The 12,268-nt window shown below is 40.6% G+C and overlaps 2 protein-coding genes across 17 annotated transcripts in view; both read left to right on the forward strand.

Annotated features, from left to right (window-relative positions):
* The window catches only part of LOC127053342 (uncharacterized), a 42,304-nt gene that overhangs the window by 23,417 nt on the left and 6,619 nt on the right, over positions 1–12,268 (forward strand). The gene's annotated exons all lie outside the window — the stretch shown is intronic.
* The window catches only part of RAF1 (Raf-1 proto-oncogene, serine/threonine kinase), a 118,838-nt gene that overhangs the window by 385 nt on the left and 106,185 nt on the right, over positions 1–12,268 (forward strand). For 5 of the 16 annotated variants that reach the window (XM_050957778.1, XM_050957789.1, XM_050957777.1 and 2 more), the window contains exon 1: positions 14–145. The exons of 3 other annotated variants lie outside the window; for them this stretch is intronic. The gene's annotated coding sequence lies outside the window, so the exon portion shown is untranslated. Of the gene's footprint in view, positions 1–12; positions 155–220; positions 452–1,514; positions 1,869–12,268 lie in introns of those variants that run through there. 8 more of the 16 variants (XM_050957780.1, XM_050957793.1, XM_050957787.1 and 5 more) reach the window with 6 other exon arrangements.

Here is a 12,268-nt window from a genome sequence, read left to right on the forward strand (position 1 = left end):
CGGTCTGGGCTGGCGGCGGGGGGGAGGAGGAGCCGAGCGCCGGCCCGATCGATGGGCTCGCGAGAAATGTCTCGCGGAGGGTGAGGCCGCCATTTTAGATGGGGAACGGAACGAACGGCGCCGAGTGAGGAGCCGCGGAGCCTGCGTGGAGGAGGTACGGGCAGTGCGGGGGCTAAGGTCACTGAGGGGGGCGGAGTAACAGGGGTCCCCCTCCCTCAGCCGCGCTCCCCTTCCCCGCTCCCTTCCCTGGAGCGGAGTCAGCGGTTCCCTGCCCCGTCGCTGAACCCCGGAGACGCTGACCCGCCCGGGGAGGAGACGTCGCCGCCCCGCTGGAGAGCGGGTGTCAGCGAGGAGACTCTCTCTTCCCCCGACATAGGCGGAGGGCCCTGGGCTGCCCCTGCGCCAGGAGTGGGGACGGGACCGGACGGGGGCAGCCTGGTGTCCCTTCAGGGTGAGGGGACCCCGGCTGGAGCCGTTTGTAGCTGGGGCGCTCCAGGCGCAGAACAGGCTGTGCAGGGGCTGGACCCAGCATCGCGGAAGGTGCCAAGGAGGGGGAAGGGGGCTCCTTCGTCCGTAGGCGCTGCGGGGCGGGGGGGACGGTTGGCCAGTTCCGGCCGGCCTCTTTCGTCGGGCGGTGTCAATGGGAGCCCCTCAGAGGTGACTGGGAATAGGGGGAGTATTGCCTCCTGCAGGGAAAGACGCTAGAGAGCGGGGCTATAGCCAGGGACTTGTCTGGGGTGACGTTAGCCAAGTGGCTGAGTAGTGTGGGGCGTGCCATGTAGCTGAGGAGTTTGTACAGCCCTTCCTATTTTAGTTTGTTCCTCCTCCTCCATGGGTTTTTTTAAAATCCCTCCCGCACTGTTTACTTGGTCTGGCTGGACACCTGAAATGCTACCCTGATAAAGTGTGGTATGCGGTTCTGTATTTATCTGTACTAAAACCATCTACTTGGAGCTATGCTAGTACTGCATAGAAGTGGGGACTGTTGTGTCAAGTATCTAGTGATGTACAGCAGTAGCCCACTAAATCTTAGTCACCTTGATCTGCTGCACTGAGAATAGAAAGTGTATGTATCTCGCATATGGTTAAATGAATCCGTTTTTAAGCACAGTGCAAACCACTCTTTGGACATTGGTATTTCAGTTTTGATGCTACATACTTTGGTTTAGCTTAAACCAGTTCTCAGCTGAGTTAAGCTCAAATTAAATACACCTTTTGTAAACTGCAACGAGTGTGTCTTTGCAGGGATTTTTTATTTTATTTTATTTTTTAGCGATTTAACTAAATGTATTTAAAACTATGACTTGTTAAACTGAGGCAACTTTGCCATGTAGACAAGGCCTTTCTCTGGAGCAGTACCTCATGATTATGCTGTTACACAGAGCCCATTTGGCTAAGGTTCTGATAGGTGTACAAATGATCTTCCTCTAAATAGTATCCTCTTGTATAGTTGTTGTGTCTTTTGGCACAGATTCTGAAATTTACATGTCTGATGTTGCCTTCTACCCTAATAGTTTTGGAATGGCATCCATAAATGAAAGGAGTTCATCAGAGGTTCTGGGGCCTCAGAACCAATTGAAGTGGGATTGTCAAGATGGGGATGTGTTCCAGGCCTGTAAGAGGCAGTTGGAGATTGTCTTATGCATGTAAAGAAGAGGAGGAAACTGAGTGGGCCCTTGCACATTTTACTTGCCTGGGGCTCTACAGAAACTGAGGCCAGCTGTGGTGGATGGAAAATACTTGAAAAGAGGATTAAAAATGATCTGTCTTGAAAAGCTTGTAAATAGCTAATATATAGAGATAGTGGCCTACAAACGTTGACTAATGAATGGGTCTGTTTATTGTGTACAAGATGAAGTATGCTTGTGGTGAGTTTATATAGGGGCATTCAAGAAAATTAATCCAAATTAGCTAGAATTGTGAATTTAAAGCAGATTACTTAAAACCCTGTGTGGATGCTCTCATTCAGAATTAATATGGTCTTAATTTGATTTAGTTTTAGTCGTTAATGTCTCTCTGTAGACGAACTCTTAGATTACTCTTGGTCACTAAATTGTGTTGACACATGTAAGATCTGTAACCTGTTTCACAAGTGTAATTTCTTTAATAATACAAACCTGGCAAAATTGTGATGGTAACATAGATCTGCAAAGATTGCCTGTAATGGATTATAAAATTTGAAGCACACTCATCATGCAGTTTATGTACATACTTAATATCTCCAAGACTAGATGTACCTCTAACCCGATATAACGCGCTAAAGCAGTCCCCGGGGGGGGGGGGGGGGCAGAGCTGCGTGCTCTGGTGGATCAAAGAAAGTTCCATATAATGTGGTTTCCACCTATAACGTGGTAAGATTTTTGGCTCCCGAGGACAGTGTTATATTGAGGTAGAGGTGTATTTTATTTCACAGCTTCAGTAATTTACCTTACTTTCATGTTTGCCCTACTTCAGTATCAGGGAAAAATGTGCTGCTGTTTCCAGTCCAATCATATCAACTTGATAGACACTGTCTGTAATGACAGGTTCAAGGTGAGGTACTTATGGATATGGGATAAAAAAAATCTCTTATATTTTGTGGCATGTGTTTGTTGTAAGAAAATTCTTCTAAAGCAGAATATGAGATGTTGAATACGTGTATAGGAGAAGTTCTCTCAGAAGACTGACTAGAATCCTGAGTTGATAATTCATGTCACTGATCAAATATAACAACAGAGTTCAGTGAGGCAAAAATGCTTCTTTTTTGCTCTTTATAAAATTAACTAGACTCTTTTTAGGAATGGGTATGAATTAGCTGCTTTCACAGGTTTGAGATAATTTGCAGTTGATATGGTATGCCTTGCATAGTTGAATAAGTGAATAATCTCGATATGCATTCAGTATTTGTTCTAGTATTTGCTAAAAGAAAAGGCAGAATTTAGACAGACAAAATTTTGTGAAGAGTTAATTCTCAGTGGATTACTGGCCCTTGCTACTTGCATAGTATTTTTTTTTTGTAAATAACTATTTTATTTTGGAAAGCGTGGGCTGTGTGTTTACTTATTTAGTCACTTGACTATTGTGTGTTTATACTATAAATGTCATCTATTTCATGCAAAGGTGATTTTGTTGGAATTCTGGATGCTAACATTTTATAGTTAAATGGAACATGCCTTTTTTGTGTATTAAAACCCTACTGTGGTTACATTAGTCTAATAAATGAAATGCTGTCAGACCTGGTCTATGCTACAAACTTACATCGGTATAACTGTGTCACTCAGGTATGAAAAATCCACACCCCTGAGTGACGAGATTATATTCACACCCTTCCCCCCAGTGTAGACAGCACTATACCCATCAACGTAGCTACTGCCTCTCATGGAGGTAGATTAATTATGCCTCCTGGAGAAGCTCTCCCATCGACTTCGTAGTGACTTCATTAAAGTTGCTGCAGCTTCTTAAGTGTACACCTGCCCTCTGTGAGAATTTTTGATTGGGTATAGCCATGATCTCTCAGTAGAGTTAAAAGCTAAAAAATGTAACAACCTTGGGTACATGGATTTTAATCAGTGGACATTTGATATCATGGGATATAGTCAATGTTGATTGACTCTTTATTTGTGGTGCGGAAAATTTAGCTTTTCAAAACTAGGATTGCAATACAAAAATTGTCTAGACTCTCTCATGAGCAATACAAAAACATATCCAGTTCACCTTGTTTGCAGTTGCAGGTGTGTCTAAGTTTTGCTATTCTTCTCTAGTGCCTGCTCCAAAAACAGATATCCTGCCTACTGAAATAAATGGAGCAGAGCATACATTCAGACCAGTCAAAGCTGATTTGTTTTAACTTTAGACAAAACAGCTTAGGCAATAGGCCTTTCATGTAATGTACTAATATATATGGCAATACTGGTTTGTTTCCTTTCCACTCTTGGGGAAATAAGATTTAGGTTTGTATCTGGAGACCATTCTATATTTAGCCTGAACTTTCTGTTCTGCAATTTTTGTTCCATTTTACACTTCTGTTGAATCGTTTCAGTGGCTATACTACATGAGGCCTGCTATCTGCATATTTCAGTTATGTACTTCAGTGCTGCCTAGCTTCTCCTCTTTTTATTGTTGTATTAGATTGTTCCACTTCAGGTTCCAAATTGGGTGTTGCATTGCATCTTTGTTATTGATTTGACTCAAAATGTTGCTGTTCTTTTGTAAATTACTCACAAGAGGGTGTTAATTTGTATTGCATTCCAGTTGATGTACATAGTATCACTTAAGAACAGTTGGGACATCTTATAAGTATATTTTTAGATCACAAACTGAAGGAGGTTGCTTCACTGACTTGTAGCTGGGTGTGGTGAAGGGTTAACCATATTAATTAAAGATGGCTCAGAATTTTAGACTTTTAAGATAATGGGGGCTCAGAATTGCTTTTCTTAATGCTCTTTACTGGAGAGCAAGCTAGAATTTTGAAAATCATTGTTTAGGGAATGTTGAGAATTGCTCAATGGAGATGCAAAGCTAGAGACTTAGCAAGAAAAAGATACATAGGCATTGCCTTGTTTCAAGGAGTGAGGAAGTCCCCTCTTCTCTTATCCTACCTCCTGGATGACTTGGGGAGAATGGGAACTCAATTCTGTGTTGCACTCCTACTTCTAAACCCTTTTCTCACTCCTCAGAGAGAAAGATTATTGTGGCTTTTATTTTCTGATCACTGCTCCTTGCTCTGTTTTAAATCTTATGGGTAAACCAGACAGTGGCTTGCTGAGGTGGTGGAAGGACAGTTTGTATTAATTGCTTGTAAAGCATGCCAGATAATTACTAGCTTGTGGTAGGTATGAAAGGAGGGAACCAACAGGGTCCAGGAGGAGGGCAGTGCTCTGATGAGAGGCCAGCTACATGGGAATGAGGGAATACTAAGATTTCTACTAAGCTGCTGTCTCTAGGCTCTGGTATGGGGGTCTCCTTCATATCAGCATTTGGTAGTACATATCTTAAGGACATTTTGCTTTCCTCCCTGTAGTTTCCGGAAGAGATGGAGCTTACTCCCACCCTCTGGCCTCTTGGCTGCTACAAGGGAAGTAGATATCCAGTGCTGTTGTACTGTTCCATCAGCCCAGGCTCCTCACTGCTGCAAGGGAAGGAAGAAGAGTTTTTAATTAGTAATTTTTTGGTCCATGTCTCCTGTGAATACCTCTGGTGTCTGCTGATACTGCTGTCCAGAGTTTTCCAAGCAACAACAGTAGCTCAGATGACATGATTCTTAAGTTTCACTGATGCCCATAGGATTCTGAATAGCAACAGTGACATGAGCCTTAACTTCATTGAGGTCTTACTTGACAAATTGGCGAGCAACAATTGAGGCACACTTGTTGCCTTTATGCTTAAGAAGGCAAAACTGCCTGGTTCTGATTCAGTTTGTGTTTGAAAGGTTATCTTTGCAGCTGAAGGTTTTAGAAACTTTGGAAAAATGAAAGCTTAGATTGTGCAGAAATTGATATAGGGCCTCCTGCTCGTCAGAACAAACTTCCCACTCACTGTGGACATCTGGATTTTTTAGTTGCCTGTGTACATCTGTTTACCAGTCTGGCCTGCCAGTGCAAGTGTGTGTCATGAAATAGAGAATTAAGTATCTAAGGAGTTAAAAGAAAACTGTATGGATTTTGTTTAGCCTAGCAAAGTCAGATATTACTTACACGAAGAAATTATATGTACTTGAAAATATTTTAATATCAATTGGCATATCAGAGGTTTGGCATTTGCAATTTTATCTAATAAAATGGCTGTTTTAAAGTTTTGAGTCTTTCTAGTCTCAAATATTTTTTGTGTTATTTAAATGGGTTTCTCTCTGTCCTCCCCTGTTTGTGTTTTAGTTGTAATCTTCCCCATCAACTCACTAATTGTTTGTGAAAGTTGCTGATCTGAGATCAGCAGAAGTCTGGAAAAGTCCTTGATTTATGTAGAAAATAGTATCATGTACAGAAGCTTCTATTAACTTGCAAAATGCCTTGCCCCAATCTGGACTATCTCTAGGGTTGAGAACATAGTTCAATCTCCATGGTCAACTAGGTATTTGTAAGTTTTAAAGTTCCATATCCAATTATGAATCTGCCTATTTTTCTAAATTCTTATGTCCTTTATTCTGCTAATCTTTCCTTCCTCTTTTGGAATCTCTTTTCAATTTAGGGCATTTCTGTAATGCACCACTTTCTTATTTTAGTCTTCCTACCTCAAAGATCTTGGATTATGGATACTTCATTTGCTGAAGAACTGGATGTGGTTCTCTCTGCACTGTTTAGTATGGTCCTTTCAGTCTGCTTGAGAGGATTGCTAGAGAAAACATAAGATATACTTCACTTCATACTTCCTTCCATTCTCTGTCCTGTTTCTCTCCTGGGATGAGTTCCTTCATAATGCAGCCACTTACTGCTCATTGGACTGAGGAGTGATGTACCACAGTCTTTGTTCTCTTGTAAAATTCTTCTTCTTTTCCCTGCTGCTTAGTTTGTAGAGCACTGTGGTAGCGTAAGGAGAAACTTATCTGTGTTGTTTTTGTGTGCCACTTCCTTTGTGGCTGGAGCACAGAGAATGAGGAATAAGTAGTCCTCTTCAGCTCACCATACCTGAATAAATGTTATGTACAAGAGCACAGGTGGACTCGTTTCACAGGGTAATGTAACATGCTGGAAAGATTGGTGTGGAATGAAAGGAGACTGTATTTTCACTATGTTGCATGTAAACTGGCCACAAATTGAAAAATGTTTTTGATGTATTAATGATAAGAATTTGATTTTTTTTTTAATCTGTTGGTCACTCTTTTACTGAAAATTGACCTCATTTGTAACAGAGGGTGTGGGCCTGATGTTAGGTTGAAAACCAGTTTCTATTCACAATTCTAAAACCATAAAATTAACTTCAAAGTTGTAAAATATTTACTGTAAGACAACTTTGAAATTGACCTTTCAGTGGATTCTGATGGAATCTGAGTTTTCTCAGTTCTAATCTGCTTTTAACCTTTTGCTTTTTAAGTTCATCATCGTATTTTATATAGTTAAATTACTATCTCTTGATTGTGATTTTAGTGGTTAGAATATCTTTTGGTACATTGCAATGTTCTTTTAAACCAAATCTGTAAAGTTAGACAGATGACGACAAACATGCCAAAACCTCTTCTCCCCCCTCGCCCCTCCCTTCACTCAGAAAAGATTTGTGTAACCTCTTGAGAGCAGAGAATATCTTTCTGTATGATTGGACAGGCTTGGTTCATTGTGCGTGCTATTGGAATATAAATAAAAAATATTTTAAAAAACAGTGTTAGTCATCAGTCTTAATCAGAGTTAAATGTTTTTGCATTGTTTGTTTATCCAAGAAAGATGAGAAGAAGCTTTAATAGTGGCTGAGGCCCTACACTCAACGTGATGGCATTTGTTTGTCATGTGATACATTTGGAACATTGCTACTTCCAGTGAATTCCAAAATTTCAGGGAACTGTTTATGTATTGGCGCAGAACCTTACTCATTTTGATGAAAATCGGAAAACCAGGAGGAGGAAATGGGGGACCTAGCAGCTTCAACCGCTCTTGTCTATAAATCAACTATTAATGCTTTCCACCATAACAATACCTCATCTCATCATTTCTCAGTTCTGCCCATGGTTCCAACAGGATTTAAAATGTTAACACCATGAATAGTATCAGAGGGTAGCCGTGTTAGTCTGGATCTGTAAAAGCAGCAAAGAATCCTGTGGCACCTTATAGACTAACAGACGTTTTGGAGCATGAGCTTTCGTGGGTGAATACCCACTTCCTCAGATGCATGTAATGGAAATATCCAGGGGCAGGTATATATATGTGTGCTAGCAAGCAAGCTAGAGATAACGAGGTCAGTTCAATCAGGGAGGATGAGGCCCTGTTCTAGCAGTTGAGGTGTGAAACCAAGAGAGGAGAAACTGGGTGGCAGGCCAATCCTTGCCCACAGACAACCTGCCAACCTGAAACATATTCTCACCAGTAACTGCACACCGCACCATAATAACTCTAGCTCAGGAACCAATCCATGCAACAAACCTCGATGCCAACTCTGCCCACATATCTACACCAGCGACACCATCACAGGACCTAACCAGATCAGCCACACCATCACTGGTTCATTCACCTGCACATCCACCAATGTAATATACGCCATCATATGCCAGCAATGCCCCTCTGCTATGTACATCGGCCAAACTGGACAGTCTCTACGGAAAAGGATAAATGGACACAAATCAGACATTAGGAATGGCAATATACAAAAACCTGTAGGAGAGCACTTCAACCTCCCTGGCCACACTATAGCAGACCTTAAGGTGGCCATCCTGCAGCAAAAAAAACTTCAGGACCAGACTTCAAAGAGAAACTGCTGAGTTTCAGTTCATCTGCAAATTTGACACCATCAGCTCAGGATTGAACAAAGACTGTGAATGGCTTGCCAATTACAGAACCAGTTTCTCCTCTCTTGGTTTTCACACCTCAACTGCTAGAACAGGGCCTCATCCTCCCTGATTGAACTGACCTCGTTATCTCTAGCTTGCTTGCTAGCACACATATATATACCTGCCCCTGGATATTTCCATTACATGCATCTGAGGAAGTGGGTATTCACCCACGAAAGCTCATGCTCCAAAACGTCTGTTAGTCTATAAGGTGCCACAGGATTCTTTGCTTCTTTAACACCATGAATGACTTACTTCCCAGGCAGAAAGAAAAGAAATAATGTTGGGAGAGGGAATAGAGAATGGGGGTGAGCACAGAGCCGTTGACATAAAGCAGAGGGAGGTGGTGGGGATTGCAGGGAGTCCCTGAAATAGAAAAGGAGGGAATGGAGGAATACAAGGGACTCGTGTGTGTGTGTGTAGAGTGAGCTTCTCCTACATAAGCAGAGCATTTTGACCCTCTTGTTTTATGGTTTTTGTCATTTGAGATAAACAATATAAGGTTCTAGACTTGTATAATTTTATGAAACAATACGGATGTCAGTGTAGAACTTGCAGATGGACAATAATGTTTTGCTGGGGGAAAAAAGTATACAGGGCACAGTAATGTAGTAGATTTAAATTTAATTGAAGGTGAATTACTTTCCGGTCTTACTTTTCTAGTCTCAAGCTTTAAGTTTACTGTGTTTTAGTTTGTAGCACGTGCATAGGCAGTTAAGTTATGGAAAGAGAGCCAGCTTATGTTGCAATCTAAGCAGTGGCCATATAGTGGAAAGATTTCCCTTTGGCATGTTCATTAGTGCTATTTTTACCTATTCCAGTAAGATCTGCCCTTATGATTTTAAACTACAGGACAGTAACTGGAATTACTTATGAGATTGTTTACCAGATGCTGCCAACCTAAAATCACATATGTCAGAACATAGTTTATATTGTCACAAATAAAATGACCACTACAGCTGAAAGAAATACTTTTCTCCATTTCTTTTGTTTGTGTACTTTGCATTTGACAGAAGCTTGTCAATAGTCAGTTTTAGAGATTCTCTTTTATGTTGAATTTCCCGTGTTTGTTAGTTTTCTCCCGGAGCATTTAGGGAGAAACATCTTTAAAAGGAGACAATAGGATTGTAAAACAACAATTGGCCTTGTGACACAGGAATGGGCATAGTGTCTGAAACTGTTAACCTGAAATTTAAGTCAATTAAAAAAAAGTTTATATTCTGCAAAATCTATATCCTAAGATTCTTCATTCACTAGGGAAAATGTTCTACACTGTGAGTAGATTATTCAAGTCCTGCCAGAGATGAAACACTTCAGAAGACTGATAATAGTGAAAACTGGAGCATATAATGAAAACGCGGCTACTGTTATCATTATAGTGTTGCAAAAGTAGTAGGCTAATAGGAAATCCCATATATATACAAGTTATTGCCATGTAACCTTAACTTTGATTTTTCTAACTTTCATGATTCTATAATCTTAACTACAACACTGCACTGCTGTGGTTTGTGAATTGATTAAATATAATATGCCTTTATTTTGAATAGATGTGCTTCTTTCTAATAGTATTGGCAGTGTTCTGATTTAAAACTTTGCTGATTGCAGACTGTTGGGCATGCTATTTTTGGACTTCAGAAATGTATATTTATAGTAAGCAGAATTTTAAAAATTAGAATATCAGTTAAAAATCAAATAAGTTTTTAAATGAATTTTTTAAAATGCAAAGTGATGAACTTATAGAAGGAAACCAGTACTCTGTTTTGCTTTTATAATGAACGTACTGAGTTGATTTTTAAACAAGAACATTACAAGAGGTTTTTATTGAAATGGTCTTTATTTCTCTTTAGTTGGTATAGACAAAATTAAGAACAAAATGTTAATTTTTCTCAAATTAATATGCAATGTTGCTTTAATTTACAAAGTTGTTGATTTGATTAAACAAATGGCTTGTGTCTGTATGCATCTGTTGGTTCCCATTGCAAATGAAGAACAGGCTGGCCTTTTTGGTCTACATTTATGTTTTCATTGTAAAACATGCATACAGCCAGCCTCCTGAAATGCTTGTCTTTGCAAAGTGTGTGTGGTATGAAATTGGAAAAATGTACATATCAAAACTGGCAGGTAGATAGGTCAGTTCAGTTTTAACCTGCTTTCAAAATAAGCAGACTCTCTGACTTGAAAAACAATAAATAATTTTTCTAATCATGTGTGTTGTCTGGAGTTTGCTGCTTCAAAGTAGCGTCCTGCAGCTTTCAGCTGTTCAGGTGATAGAAGGGAGCTCATCTTTGGCTAGAAACATCCTGGGATTACAAAGTCCTATCTTTGGAATTATGTCTCTCTTCTACTTCTTGGTCTTCCATGGGGATTTTTATCCTCTAACTCAGGGCTTGTCTACACTGGCAATTTACAACGCTGCAACTTTCTCGCTCAGGGGTGTGAAAAAACACCCCCCTAAGCGCAGCACATTTGAGCACTGTAAAGTGCCAGTATAGACAGTGCACCGGTGCTGTGAGCCATGCCCCTTGTGGAGGTGGCTTTTTTTAGAGCACTGGAAGATCTCTTTCCCAGCACTCTGCAGTGCTCACACGAGCCACGTTAAAGCGCTGCCAGTGTAGACTATCCCTCAGTCAGTGTTGGATTATTTTAGGAAGTGTATGCTAGACCAGGATGGGGATTCTGGAGCCAAAATTTATTTTCACTCCTTCTAGTTTTCCAGCAGCACTGACGAGAACTTACAGCTTTTCTGGTTGATGCTTGGTTTACAGTTCTTCCTTTGCCAAATCTGAGCCTCATGTCTTAATAATTAAGACCTATCTGGTTTTCCTAGATTCATTGTGTGATATGTGGAGACCAATGTAGCCTTATAAATTCACTCTTTCTGCTGAAATGTTGCCTAAAATGACTGACAATTCCTTCCTGAAGGCTTAGGTCAGGGGTCCTCAGACTTTTGTACTGGTGACCCCTTTCACGCAGCAAGCTTCTGAGTGCGAACCCCCCCCCCATACATTAAAAACACTTTTTTATATATTTAACACCATTATAAATGCTGGAAACAAAGCACGGTTTGGGGTGGGGGCTGACAGCTCATGACTCCCCCCATGTAATAACCTCGTGACCCCCTGAGGGGTCCTGACTCCTAGTTTGAGAACCACTGGCTTAGGCCCTGAACACTTGCCATGATAGTGTAGGAGGAAATAAAATTAACTCCTATATTAAGGTAATACTTGTAATATCCAAGTAATGGTTTCAGTGTGGTATATTATACAGCTGTCAGTTCTGTTTTTGAATACCTCTGCTTTTTGTTTATATTCACCAGGTGTTGTACCTCAGGGTTTCATTCCATAGGACTCCAGTCACTTTAGTAAAGATTAAAGGTATAGATTCCTTTTCCATTCCGCTTGAGTCCTGGATCACTTTCCTGTAGGAAGGGCATCTTTTCAGTGTCATTTGCTATGCATGCACTCTTTAGCTACTGAATAAAATGTGGCTCGTGGCTTTTCAGAAATGTCTGACGTCTGATATGGTAGCTGTAGTTGTGCAGATTTGTGTTTTGTGAGAAATACACAGTTTGGGTGAAGTGCAATGTAACCATAGTTTTTAATCAACCTTGTACAATATTTTGCTTTGTGCATATGGTAGTGCAGAAGGTTAGTTTTGTCTCTTATTTACATGTTCTCTTTCTCCTGATAGCATCTATCTTTCTGCACAAGTATAGGTCTGTCACAAATAATGGTAAGCCTCATTAACTCATAATTTGGTTTTCCAGACTTGCCATAAATCCTGGTTGCATCAGCATTTTATAGGTGGACATTGCTCTTCCTG

Source organism: Gopherus flavomarginatus, chromosome 6 (genome assembly GCF_025201925.1).
Source record: "Gopherus flavomarginatus isolate rGopFla2 chromosome 6, rGopFla2.mat.asm, whole genome shotgun sequence".
In the NCBI taxonomy this organism is placed as follows: Eukaryota; Metazoa; Chordata; order Testudines; family Testudinidae; genus Gopherus; species Gopherus flavomarginatus.